Here is a 14,484-nt window from a genome sequence, read left to right as displayed (position 1 = left end):
GCAGAGCTGAGCGTGGCACATCTTCAGTGGCCAGCTCCTTCTCCTGCTCCTGCAGAGGGGAAGGTGGGTGGAAGCAGCCTCCTGCCAGTTATGTGGACAGGAGGAGGAGGAGCTGCTGGTCATTGAAGTCACGCTGTCGCTGCATTCGGCTCCTCCCCGGTTCCTGCCAACTTCCTGATGCCATGTGTGTGACATCCCCCACCACCCCCCAAAATGCCCTCGCAAGCTGGCACCTCTGTATGTAGGTAAAACAGCATTGGTGCCCAAATGCTGAAAAGAACTGGAAATTGTGGCTCTTCCTCATCTGAAAAAATAGCCATGTTTATTTGGGTCTGTAACTTTACTTTCAGTCCCAAATAAACTTCCCAAGATTGATCCCATTTGTAGGAAACAGTTTTTAGCAATGTTCAAAGTTCAGCTAGGAAAAGTTGTTATCTTAATCTTACCAAACCGAATCAATCTGTAACAACAAGTGCTCTGTCTTGATACAGAACTGTCTGGTTTATCTGCTATCCTTCAGGTGAGTGGTATTAATTATGCTTGAAATCAATACAGTAACTAGACAGAATGCAGAGTACCATTTGTTCTGGAGCTGCCAATAGACACCAAAAGTGCTAGCATAGATCATTCAATTCCAAGCACTAAGAGTAGGTGTACACATAATGGCCATTACAGGTTATGGCTGAGGAACCAGCTACCTCTGTTATTACCAACAAAGCGAATCAATTTAAGCAATGTTCTTAATTGTTTTCCATGCTAAATGTCACACTTCTGCAGTACTTCACTATGTTCTGCTAGGCTCTCCATAGAAAATAAATCCACTGGGGAACTCTAGAGCAAGATTCTTTTTTCAGGTTTACTGACCAAAATCTGTACAGATTTGTTTTGAGTTCAATTGCATTGACGACTTTTAAAAAGACAAAAACAAAAAACAAGCGTGCAGTGTGTTTGTGCAATTGAGTTCTGAACTTACCTGCTTTGGAAACTATAGGTGATACAATTTAAGTGTAAGTACTAACGAGATGAGTGCTGCAACTCCAGAGTCGTCCGCGATTAGACTATACCTTTACTTTACTGAAGTTATGTACAAAAGATGCAAGGCAAATGAATCAAGTTTTATTCTGGTTCACCTCATCCTGGCTTTCGCTGTGGAAAACCTCTGCTTCATTAGATTTTAACATAATCATTTGTTAAATCATTTCCACTTACAGTGGCTTTCTTTGGAGGAGAGAGAGAGGCTGGAGACCGACTGTGTTTCTGTGATACTTGGTTCATAGGTGGAAGCAAGCAGTATGTACATTTCTACTAGGCAGCAGATTCAGTGCCTCAATGATCTGCAGGGAAAACCACAATGCACATCAAGATGCTCCCTGGCTTCATCACACAAGTCTCTGTGCTTCTGTACCTCTGTTCCTTCACATAAACTGTATATTAAACCCCACTCCTTAGCTGGAGTTGGTCAAGGAAGGGATATGTCACCTTCAAGCACTATAGCAAAACTTTTGAGAGTGTTTTGCATTAAAGAAACCAGCTTCTAACACCTAGCTCCTTTAAAGTGACATCCACTCTGGGGTAATAGTCACCCTGAACCATTAACCAACAATCTCCCTGAAATCAAAGATCAGGGACTGAAGGGGGAGGAGTTAAATCCAGTATAAAGAATTAAACCTAGAAAGAAAAAGAAAGAAAGAAAGAAAGAAAGAAAGAAAGAAAGAAAGAAAGAAAGAAAGAAAGAAAGAAAGAAAGAAAGAAAGTCTGGAACAAAAGGAATAAAACACTGATTTGGGAAGGCTGTATCTGAAAGCATGTTTCTACTTTCAGCTTAGGTGTCAAACGAGATTGTCTGGACATTTTAAGGCTTGGGTTGCACAGAATCATTGGGGTTCTTGAACCCTTTGACATCTCTCAAGAGATTTTATCCATCATGTAAGGTTGTATTTCAAAGTGCCTCTCTATTATTTCCACCTGGATGCTTCAACATTGTTTCCAGCTCAATGTGTTCATGACCAAACTTCTCAGCTTGCTTGCCAAACCTACTTCTCATACACTCACCCGTTGAGGCCATACGCGAAAAACTTTGGTTTTCTTTTTGACAATTCTTTCTTTTTGCCTCCCATATTCTGATTGGTACAGAATCATGTCACTCCATCTCAATATTTCCTTGCCCATAACCTTCATTCATGCATTTCCAGTGTCTAAAGATCTCCAACTCACTAAATTTTCTCTTCCTTTTCTCCCTTGCTTTCCCTTATTCCTAGCACTAGCTCTCATAAGGCCATAGCTCTTCCTCAAAGCCCGACTCTTCTCTGAAGCCTTTTGCACCACACCTCACCCCCCCACCTCCAGTATTCTACTGTATGTCTAAGTTCATGTAACTGAAATGATCACATAGGGTTGTAGTCAATGTAGCACTACGGTTAAGGTTCTGTCCGTTTAAAAAATTCCCTTCCTCATTCCGCGCACCCTCTAAATCTGTTCTGAGGGTTCCCCCAACTGTAAGCAGCTGATATCAGATCTACAAATGAGGTTTCCAGCTCACATGGAGACAGTGGAAGTAAACTGCTGTTTGTTTGTGTTGTCTGTGTGACTTTGGCCTTCACGAAACCTAATGAACCAATGCTCAGAGCCCAAGGTAGGACAAAAAGAGGCTAGCGCTGACCTGTAGAGTCAGCCCAGAAAAGTCCCCTCCAGCTATCTAACTGTCCTTAGCAAATGTAACCTCACTGCAAACCAGTGCTGATTAGATGAGTTTTCTATATGTTAACACTTTCCTGGCTACTGAGAGCTGTGTGAGGCAGAAGGAAGCCCAGCCCTTCCGTTTTAATGAGTCTCTGCTGTCCAGTTTAGGTACAATACCCTGAGGGTATTGTACACATCGCCTCCTTTCAGTCAAGGTTGAGGAACAAAGGTCAGATTTACCAGGGTCCGACTCCCTATAAGTTATTTCTGCCAAATTCTTAGTTAACATTCTTGGAGAAGGGCTGCAGCTCAGTGGTAGAGCACATGTTCTGCATGCTCAAAGTTTCAGGTTCGGTCATTGGAATCTCCTGGTGGAGCTCCTGTCTGAAAACATAGATGTTTCCTACATGCCTTAGGAGTGTTTCCTGAGGAAAACTGATAGAATTCTTATTTGTCTCTGGCCATGGGATCATGGAAGTCTGCTCTGGTTTCCCATGTTGGAAATTTTAGATTTAAACAAAAAAAGCAGAAGAACCAGGATCTAGGGCACATTTTTTGAGGGGTCATGACCAGGTACCTCCACGACAGGCTCCTTCATTGGAGCCTGGTTCTGGCATGTGAGGGAGCTGTGGAGGCAACTTGCTTGTGTGACAGCCCAATGCTGCCAGCCAGTCACAGCTCCACTGTGGCCCTGGGGCACAGCTCTGTGGCCCTGGTGCACAGAGGAGGAGAATTGGCATCAGATTCACTGCCCCTCCCCTCTGTTGGGAATTCAGTTCCACCTCAAGGTACAGATGTGTAGCTGTTGTATGTCATTGTCACATGTCTGTGCACTTCCGTTGTGTATTGCTATTGTTTTCGCTCTGCTGTGCTGATGAAGAAGGAGAGGACATGTTTTTCTGTCTCCTGAGATATGCCTAATAAACGCCTCTAAATATGCCAACACGTCTCTCTCTCTGTGTGTGGCTGCTCAAGCTATGTGGATTCTGCAACAGCGTATGTAGGCTCTCAGAGTCTAGGTCGATATCAGCTGGCTGCACCGGAGGGCGACGAAGCCCTGGCGTCTACGGTGTTTGCCAACACCCTCAACTGGGCTGCAGCCTGCGAGTGTGCCCCCTATGCTGTTTTGCCAGGTGAGCCACAGTGGGCTCCCTCCACACGCCATCCCCCTTAGAGGGGCACCCAGGCAGTGGTAGCATATGCTCCTACGCTGCCTATATCCTGGTTTCCAATATCTCCTGCTCCCACCACCTCCCCAGCTGGTGGTAATAATAATAATAATAATAATAATAATAATAATAATAATAATTTATTTATTTATTTATACCCCGCCCATCTGGCTGGGTTTCCCCAGCCACTCTGGGCAGCTTCCAACAGAAATATTAAAATACAATAATTTATTAAACATTAAAAGCTTCCCTAAACAGGGCAGCCTTCAGATGTCCTCTAAAAGTCTGGTAGTTGTTTTTATGGTAAAGGTAAAGGGGCCCCTGACCATCAGGTCCAGTCGTGTCCTACTCTGGGGTTGCGGCACTCATCTCGCTCCATAGGCCGAGGGAGCCAGCGTTTGTCTGCAGACAGCTTCCGGGTCATGTGGCCAGCATGACAAAGCTGCTTCTGGCGAACCAGAGCAGCGCACGGAAACGCTGTTTACCTTCCCGCCGGAGCGGTCCCTATTTATCTACTTGCACTTTGATGTGCTTTCGAACTGCTACCGTGTTTCTTATATTATAAGACACGTCTTATATTTATTTTTTCCTCAAAAAAACACACTATGGCTTATTTTCAAGGGATGTCTTGTTTTTTTCCTCCTCCTCCTGCCGCGGCCGGCATTGCTGCTGCGCCTATCACTATGTCTTATTTTCGGGGTATGGCTTATATTCCTTGAATGCTTAAAAATCCTGCTATGGCTTATTTTATGGGTATGTCTTAAAATATGAGAAACAGGGTAGGTGGACAGGAGCTGGGACCGAGCAATAGGAGCTCACCCCATTGCAGGGATTCGAACCGCCGACCTGCTGATCAGCAAGCCCTAGACTCTGTGGTTTAACCCACAGCGCCACCTAGGTCCCTTGTTTTTCTGGTAGCTAGAATCAAAGAAGACAACAAAAGCCACCTGTTATGAAACATCTTTGAGCAGACCTGGTCCAGAACACTGAACCTGAAGTTCTAGGTGCTGAATACACGGGGTTGAATTCAACATAATGAACCATTGGTCTGCACAAGTATTTCAGCTTGCCCGATGGAATGATCCCATGGGCGCTGTTCTGAAGGTTCTCCCAGCCCACCAGAGTCTATTTCAGTGAGTAGGAGGGCAGACAGAAGGGGGCAAAGGCCAGCTGTAGAAGCAGAAGTCCTTGCACAGCGCTTCTACTGGCAGGGCTTGTTAGCTTTATCCTGCCCTAGGTTCTTAATCCTTCATATTATTCTTTCCCCCCCCACATGAGACCTGATAGGAAAAGGATTTGTATGCAGATCATCCTTTTTGGATTAGGGTGAGTGATTTCTCTCCTTGTATAAGCCTTCGAGGAACTTTTAATCAGGGCAATAGCGAGCTCTTTATTTTAGCTATCTCTTTCTTTTATTTGTTTAGTTTGCCTAGAGGTGTAATGCTCCATTAGATGTTGCTACTGTATTTCAACAATGTATCAAATGATATTTTCCCCCCTCTCCCTACTAAACTGCTATATCATTTCTCACCAGCCTTACATTTTTAAATGGAAGAGCGGTGGATTCATTTTTGATGCCCCTTCTTATAATCAGTAGTGACAAACAGGTCATTAAAAAATTGCTTGCTGGACTGAATATCCTGTCATTTAGCACCATGCTTTGAAAAGAGAATATGAGGGTTCACAGAGACCATTAAAAGAACTACCACATATTTCACACCTCAGTAAGAAACCAGGGGGAATAAGAATCAAGACTCTTCAGTTTCATAAATGCATAAGAGGCTTAGAAGGAAAGGAAGGTATGAATAATGAAGAGTAGGGAAGGGGTTTTCAATAAAAAATTTTAAAAAATACTTCCATATTACACAATATAATTATTTTAATCCTCTATAAAAGGTTTAAGGATTCATGGGATTAATAAATACACCAGGAATAGGATTTGAAGCAAACTCCCCCATGTGATCCAAAATCCTTTCAACCACCATTAACTTCAATAGCCTCTGTGATTCAGATCCCCAGAAGCACACAGCATATCTGTGCATGTTAACATGAGTCAGGGTAGTCACATGAGTAAAATTAAAGTTAAACACAGTTGCCACAATGAGCAAGAACAGCTGGAGCTCTATGCCCACAGCCCATTCAAAATACTGTAACCAATATCCTGCCATTCAGCTGTGGAAGGAGAAACAGGAAAGGCGAGGAATTCGAACCCAACTCTTGAGCCCAGCTGATCAGAGGCATTTGTTCCATTTTGAAAGAGCCCTGCATGTGTACCCCAAAATATCGATTGGGGGGTGAGCTGTTTGTTTGACCACGCAGAGGGCTCTTGCAGTTCCTCACCCAGTTAGAGACACATACACTGAATCCTGTTTTTGTGCATATAGTTGGGGCGGACAAAATATTATTACAAAAGTTGGACATCATCCCACTCTCTACCGAACATTTGCAAGATTCCACAGGGGTTCAAGACACTCACCCAAGGTCTATGTTCCCTTGAGAATCAAGATATGGCAGAGAGTGTCGTAGCTTTAAGAAATATTGTTTTACTTACCTTTTCCCGGTGGTCCCCCGTATCACTTCGTCTCAGGTTTTTCTCCGTTATTTTCTCCTGCCGGCGGCCAATTTTTTTATTTCTGATTTGGCGGCGGCTTCAAAAGTCGCATCTACGCATGACCGGAAGTGCGTGGACGTGACTTCCGGTGTTGGCAGTGGCCATTTTGGTGCCCATAGATGGGCGACCCCGACATCGGAAGTTGCGTCGACGCACTTCCGGTCATGCGTAGAAGCTACTTTTGAAGCCAGCGGTGGCCATTTTTGGTGCCCATAGAAGGGCAAAGTGACACCGGAAGTTACGTCGACGCAACTTCCGGTGTCACACGGTTGCCGGTCCCGGATTCTGCAGTCCGGGACTTGGAAGGTAAGGAAACACCCCCCGCCTGTGACGAGAAGTAAAGACAGTCTCATGAGAGATTCCTGTTCAGAGCTCCATGTGTACTGAGTTTTAACATGTGAATTTAAACATTTTGCCCTTGACCTGCATCTACAAAATGGGGGGGGGGGAGGATCCATTCATAGTGCTACCAAGCTTAGTTATACTTACTCCAAACTAAGTGTATATGTTATACACATGGTATAGGATTGACCCCTTCTACGACACAGGCAGATAATTTATTCCATCTAGGATAAATTCAAAATAGTCTTCCTACATTTATTCTTCTTTCAGATATGTTTTGCATCATATATTTTCTGAAGTGTGGTTACCAGAACTATATCCAACGTCCATTGTTAGACACTTTAAAACTAAGGTGATAATATATGATAAACCAAAGCCTTCTCAGAAAATTTGGCTTGATAAGAAGCATAGCACAAACAGTTCTTGATAGGTAGATCTTTATTTCGGCTAAACGCCCACAGCGCCTAAATGGTTGTTGGAAAAAACATTTTTAACGCACCGTCTCATTTAGATGCTTAGGTCGATTTTAAAAGTTATGTCTAGGTTTAATTCAGCATCTATTGTAACATAATATTTTTTTAACTTATATTGACTGGCCATGTAAATTATTAATTCCTCACCATGGAACATAGCAGAAAAGGAACTAGTTCATATTCAACCACATTTTTCTGCAGAAATTTGTAATAGATATATGTAACACAATGTGTTCATACCAATGACTTAAAAGGTTGTAAAAATGCAACTGTATGTCAACAATGACAGTTGAACCCCTATTCCCCTGCAATTATTGTTTCCTATGATCAGATTTCTATTTAAGTCTATGCACTATTATTCAAGTAAATGGGGTAATCTGTTGGAACTGGCCTCTATAATTCTCGGGCAAGAAAAAGAATATGGAGTGAACAATTGTAGACAAGCTGAACTGTAGACTTTTCGTCCTGTTAAAGATGCTTTTCTAGCTTTGATTGCTCCTAAACAATCAATTTAATTTAATAAATAAAAATGCGTTCAAAAGGAATAGTTTCTAAAGGGGGATGCTTCACATTCCTTTTAGATGATGTATGCTCTAGGATTCCATAAGAGTGAATGGAATAATGAACTTATACTCTGTTTAGACAGAGCCCATCCAGGTTCCAGAGTGGATTTCTGAAATCCATTCAGGATGCTGTAATCTCCTCCAACCATAACGTGTTGCTTTGTCAACCACTCAGTGCATTGGAGAATCCAGAGCAGATGTGGGGGTGTCTTGCCTATCACAGCTCCTCTGGGCCATATTAGGCATACCCTAAAACACCAGGGGCTTCCAAACATGGTAGGAGTGCAGGGAAGCCAAGCTGGTGCCCTCCAAATGTAATTGGACTCCAACTCCCATCAGCCCCAGTCAGCATGGCCAATGGTCAGGGATGGTGGTGATTAACTGATTTATATACCACTTACATGCCAGAATGGTCTCTAAGTCAGCTATTAGGAGTAACTGTACAACAAGCTATAGAGGCAGGACACAACACTGGCTACTGGTTGGGACATGGCTCAGAATGGCCTTGGTTATTCTGCCCTCTGGCTAGGATGGCCCTGAAAAGATACTGATGGTCCCCACCCCCACCCCCCGGGAAAGTAGCCTCATTCTTCTTGGAGTTTTCTTCCATGCACTCCGAGTTCTGAGTCATGACACCAAGCATCCACATCTCATACCGAACACAAAAACTATACTCTCCAACATACTTTGCGTGGTTGCCCAGGGCTTCTGTTGACAGGGATCATGAGTGTGATGTAGTGGTTAAGAGTGGTAGACTCATAATCTGGTGAACCGGGTTTGATTCCCTGATCCTCCACATGCAGCTGCTGGGTGACCTTGGGCTAGTCACATTTCTCTGAAGTCTCTCAGCCTCACTCACCTCACAGAGGGTTTGTTGTGGGGGAGGAAGGGAAAGGAGATTGTTAGCCGCTTTGAGACTCCTTAGGGTAGTGATAAAGCGGGGTATCAAATCCAAACTCCTCCTCCTCCTCTTCTTCTCTGGGAAATAAAGTTCTGCCAGGGTTTCCTGATTGCATGAATCCTCCTGATGGCATAACAGGTTGTGGCAGCGGTATTGGAGGCGCTCCTCAGATGACCACTGGATAGCCTTCATTAAAATTGCCCACAATGTCCCACGGAAGGAGTACTGGAGAAGGGAGCCCAGGGCAGAACCATCAGCAGTGATGAGCCCCTCATCAGCTCCCTGAGGATGTCACTTGCTGATGTTGCGTCTGGACAGGAGGAAAGTTATACCAGAAGAAGGAAGATGCATCAGATGTTACTTCTACATGCTTCAAGAAAGAGTATATGGTTTCAGTGCACTTTATATGCTGTTCCAGCTCTTACCCTTTTCTGCTTCTTTGTCCCACATCCCCTGCTTTCTCTTAAATCAGCTTCAAGTACATATTCAGCAAGGTGTGGGCTGATCAGGAAGTCCGTTGATTTTGCTCCTTCAGAATCAATCCATGCTGTCGGGCTGGCTCAGGATATGAGGGTTTCTCAAAAGTAAAATCAATCTAATGGGTCTTTTAGGGTGAATCATAGAGTGGATGTCTTGAGCTTTCAGATTTTGAAAGGGCAGACTGTTGTTGAAAAGAAAAAAGGGAACAAAAAAATGCTGGCAATCTTTTTTATATTGCGTTGCCTGCTCAATCTGTATTCAGAGAGCTGTGAAATAAAGTGACTGCTAGCCCTAGCAGTCATTCCAACATAACCTGGCCTAGCCTAGCTCTTCGGGATGGTGCATTTAACCTAATCTAAGATTGCACTTGAGAGTAGTGCATTGCATAATGTAGAGCCAGGCAGTCGACAGCAGATGCAGTCAAATCTAAGGCCTATCCAGGACTCTTCTATTTCCACAGCCCACTCACACTGGAGATGCAATCTTGCTCCCTCTATCCCCCTCCTGTTGTAAAGATAAGTGACAGGATCGAGATACAGGCATGTGTCTGTGTGGAAACAAGGAGGGAAGATTTAAGTCTTCTCTATCTATGGAATCTATCTCAACCAGGGGGGAAAAAAACCTTTCAGGTCTGTAATGCTAACCTCAATTTTGCAATGAGGATTACGAACCTCTAAATTCACCATTCAGGTTCAGGAAGTATTAATTTTGAGACCATTACTAATTCCAATGAGAAAACCTTTCTGGATTGAGCCTAAAGGCCTTGCATTAGCTACGCTTGATCTATAACATAACTTCTCAAGTGGATTTCCTTTTATGAAGTGGATGTTTCATGGCTGTATGAAAGTATCTGTCTGGAGATCTAAGATGTATATCCTAAATGTTCCCACTTCTGCTAGAATTTAAAGACACTTATAAATCTGGAAAATGTGTTAGGCCTCTTTTAATATTTATGTCTCCTGGTGGCTTAAAAAATAAAAACCTCAGTTGTTAAAAGGGGTGGGGTGGGAGGTATCCACACAACTCCTCTGGCAAGAAGCGGGGGCAGGGGGGAGATAATGAGGTGGAGAAGATGATAACTTCTCTCACTGCCGATGTTCTACAGTGGTACCTCGGTTTATGAACACAATTGGTTCCGGAAGTCTGTTCATAAACTGAAGCGTTCATAAACTGAAGCGAACTTTCCCATTGAAAGTAATGGAAAGTGGATTAATCCGTTCCAGACGGTCCGCAGAGTAACCGTTCATAAACTGAAGCGAACTTTCCCATTGAAAGTAATGGAAAGTGGATTAATCCATTCCAGACGGGTCCGCGGAGTACTTAAACTGAAGTGTTCATAAACTGAAACATGGGTGTAATTGGTTCTGGAAGTCTGTTCATAAACTGAAGCGTTCATAAACTGAAGCGAACTTTCCCATTGAAAGTAATGGAAAGTGAATTAATCTGTTCCAGATGGGTCCACGGCGTTCATAAACCGAAAATTCATAAACCGAGGTGTTCATAAACCGAGGTTCCACTGTATTATTGATTAAGGGAATGTTCTTTGAAGGCCACAGATAAAAGATATTGGCAAAAATATTGTGACTTTGCTACATTGCATTCTGTCAGTGTGCCGACTAAGACACCCTGTTACTATGTGATATTAGTAACAAGCCATCTCCAATTACTGTATATTGAAATCCCAGCCCAAGAGGGCTTAAAGATGGATGGTCTACCACCACAAACCAAGGTATTGTTCCTTTGTGATGCGTCCCATTGACAACACTGTGTTCTTGCACCTCCTTAAGAAACACAGCAGCGTTCCTTAAATAAACATCTGGTCTGGGAGATAATAGAAGGAAACAGAAATTCAGTGATTTTAACTGTCTTTTTGCCAGACCACCAGCAGATATTTGCAGCCTCAAACAACAATAGACAAATGTTTAAAAGGGGGGGTCATTCCCCTTTCTTTGATAATGACTATACGGTCAAGTATGATCTTTATTTGGCTTTTGATTTAGAGGTTAGGCTTTGTCACTATCAAGTCAAGTTTGAAAGAGCTGAGTTGTTCGTGGTTTTCATCTGCATGATTTCTGGCATGGTAAATCTGAAGGAAACACGTCAAAGCTTTCATTCTAACCCACGCAGACACAATTCAATGGCTACCTGATGAATCTGGAGACATGAATACGTATGCATGCTCCTTCTTTACAGCCTTGATACAGTCCCCCCTTGAAATGAAAAGTCTCCTACTGATTTCAGTGGCCTTTGGAATCAAGTCCAAATATTAAGCTGGTATTATTATGCATAATGCTGTTGAGGGCTCAATTATGTCCCTTGTGTGGCGAGGCAATGCTGGCAGGGAATGGAGGAACCTCCCGAGGCCTTCTATTAAGAAGTATTGTGTCTTTTCAAAAGATAATTCCTCCATATTTGGAAAGTTAGCAAGATTACTGGAGAGAAATGCAAAGCCAACCCGCATGCCCCCCAAACCCTTCTACCAAAAGAAGTACAACTATTATCACTGCAGAGTTTTGTTCAAGGGAAGTTGCGGGGGGGGGGAGGGGGAGAGCATTACTACCCAGCTTCTAGATACTTTAACAAAGCTGATAGCAAGTTCCCCTCCTCTGAAAAGAAAAGTTATGCACTGAGACTAGGCTGTGTGTGCTGCTAGATGTCGCAGTATTGGAAACGGATGTTTCCTCCAAGATGGCATTCTGTACATCAGAAAACGACAGCCCATTACTACAAGTTTTAAACCAGCTTTTGCAGTGGAACTCCCCTCTCCCTCCACAAATCTGTTCTAGGGGTCCAACTCTCTGGAAGAGATCTGGGGAGGGTGCAGAGTGCCCACGGGGCAGAAAGGAGAAAAAGTCCCATTGCACAAGCATAAGTCCTTGCGCTGACAGGACACGTTCATTGGATACCTTCTGAGGGCTCCAATCTCTGTGGTGTAACACCTGTTGAAATTCCCTCTGAAATTCAGCACCACTTGCTGAAATTCCTTCTTCCTTAAATATATGAATCCCTGTCAACCCCCAAAAAGAACCACCTGGGTGCCTGGATTCAGAATATGGGGCTTGCACACAGAGAGCCCCAGTAGCAGAATATTAAACCCACAAAAATAAGCAACATAGCAAAAGGTTAGGTTGCTAGACCTTTCTTTTCCTGATCAGCTGCACACAACAGCTGACCTCTTTCTACCTCTCTTGCAATGAGCAGACCACATACTGTTAAGTTTAAAATGCTTTACTTACAGATTCAAGGTCTCAGGCATGCATTGTTCCATGTAGCAGCAAGGACAGTACAGGCAAAATGCTCTTGCATAGAAAGTATAAAATATAATTCAAAACATGTGCTGTAAGCTTGGGAGCAGGTTCACAATGTCCTCCTTGGTTGGTTACATGATGCAGAAAGAGAAAGAGAATGGAAGTAAAAGGGCTTCCTTCCTTCCTCTCTGCAGAAGAAGTGGCATGAGCTAGCTGAGTCCATCTAGCAATACAACTCTGTGGTCCATTACTCCTTCATGCTTGCTAGTTGTATTTCACAGCAATCTCCCACATTCCACAGATTTCTTCACAGCAGAGGAGCCCTGATCACTTTTCCATGTTGTCAGCACCTCATTTTTAGTTCTATGAAAGTAGACTGGGCTTTGTCAAATTCAGGATTGTCCTTCAGTTGTCATGAACAACTGAGAGGAATGCTTCCCCAAAAGCCAGGACTATCCCAGATGGGAATAGCATTCAATGCACATTTTAGCCCGTTCCAGATGTTTGACGCAAAGTTGCACTCATGATCTTTCCCTGTCAATACAAGACAATTAATTTGTATACATGGATCTGATCACACTTATTATCCATGAATTGTTGGCAGAGATTAATACACAAATAATGCGTGGAAGTTCAGAAGTACTCTTTGTTTTGATCATATGCTGAGTGATTTTTTTATTTTGCTGCAATTGATGGCCCTTAGCAAAATAATAGAGGTTTAATTACTCATTACTTACTCACTGATCATGCTTACTCATGTGCACACTGTATACTGAAGGGAAACTGGTGTTGTAAATTTTGCCATGAATAAATAAGAAATGCCTGTTAACTTGATGCAGGACGTGCAGGTTAGTTGCCTGACACTTTACCAAGTGAAGATGGACTGCTTGTACTATGTTTTAACTCTTGCTTCTTTCCCTCCTTGCCCAGAACAGGAATTCCACCCAGGCAGGGCCAACCCAAGGCATTTTGTTGTCTGAGTCAAATAATAAGACTGTGTTTCCCTTCCTTCACTCCCATTCCATGTACCAAAGACAGCTGGCCTGGTAATTTACTTTACTTCAGCACAAGTAATGGGACAGCAGCCTCCACACGCAAGGACAGCAAATTAGCTCAGGGCCTCCAGGGCAAGCTGTAGAGCAGGCATGTCAAACCTGCGGCCCTCCAGATGTTTTGGACTACAATTCCCATCTTCCCCAACCACTGGTCCTGCTAGCTAGGGATCATGGGAGTTGTAGGCCAAAACATCTGGAGGGCCGCAGGTTTGACATGCCTGCTGTAGAGCATCCACAGCTCTGTTCCCCACCACTTTGCCACTGCTGCTGTTCTCTGCCACTACCCCCAGTATCTACTTCACTCTGCCTAATGGTAGGACCAGTCCTGTATCCAGTTCTATAGTGTGTGCATTTGAGTGCAAATATTTTCTATCATGCTTGTTCTCTCTGGCTATGAACTCCATACCTAACAGGACTTTCATATAGTTCATAATGATCATGCTGATGTCTCAACCCCTGCAAACAAAACTGGGAGCAGCATTTGACCTTCCTTTTGGAGATTAATGCTTCTTTCCCATGCACATGTATTTGGTAGTACGGCCAGGTGAACACAGTGTGACTTGCTTCCAAATAATCACGCATAGGATCAGCCTATAATCAGTCTATATGACTGCAATCCTGAGCACTCTTATTTGGATGTAAGCACCCCAATAGACTTGTATCTGAGATCAGATGACATAAGACCAAGCAACCAGACAGTGAAGGAAAAGTAATTCTGAATAATGTTTATTCTCTCCTTTGCCAACACTGGTTACTAATAATTCTTCATTCTAAAACGTATTTTAGTGGCCCAGGGTAAGTCTGAACATAAAAGTTAGTGATTTGAATGTGAATAGTTTTGTTTATTTCCATTGATATTTGTTCATCAGTGGCTTGACTGTATTGATTATGATTTTGTATTCTAACGAAATGTTCATATATATTTTACACAAGAGTTGGATTCATGACATATATGTGATTTTT

This window comes from Zootoca vivipara, chromosome 7 (genome assembly GCF_963506605.1).
Source record: "Zootoca vivipara chromosome 7, rZooViv1.1, whole genome shotgun sequence".
In the NCBI taxonomy this organism is placed as follows: Eukaryota; Metazoa; Chordata; class Lepidosauria; order Squamata; family Lacertidae; genus Zootoca; species Zootoca vivipara.
This window is presented reverse-complemented; position numbering follows the sequence as displayed.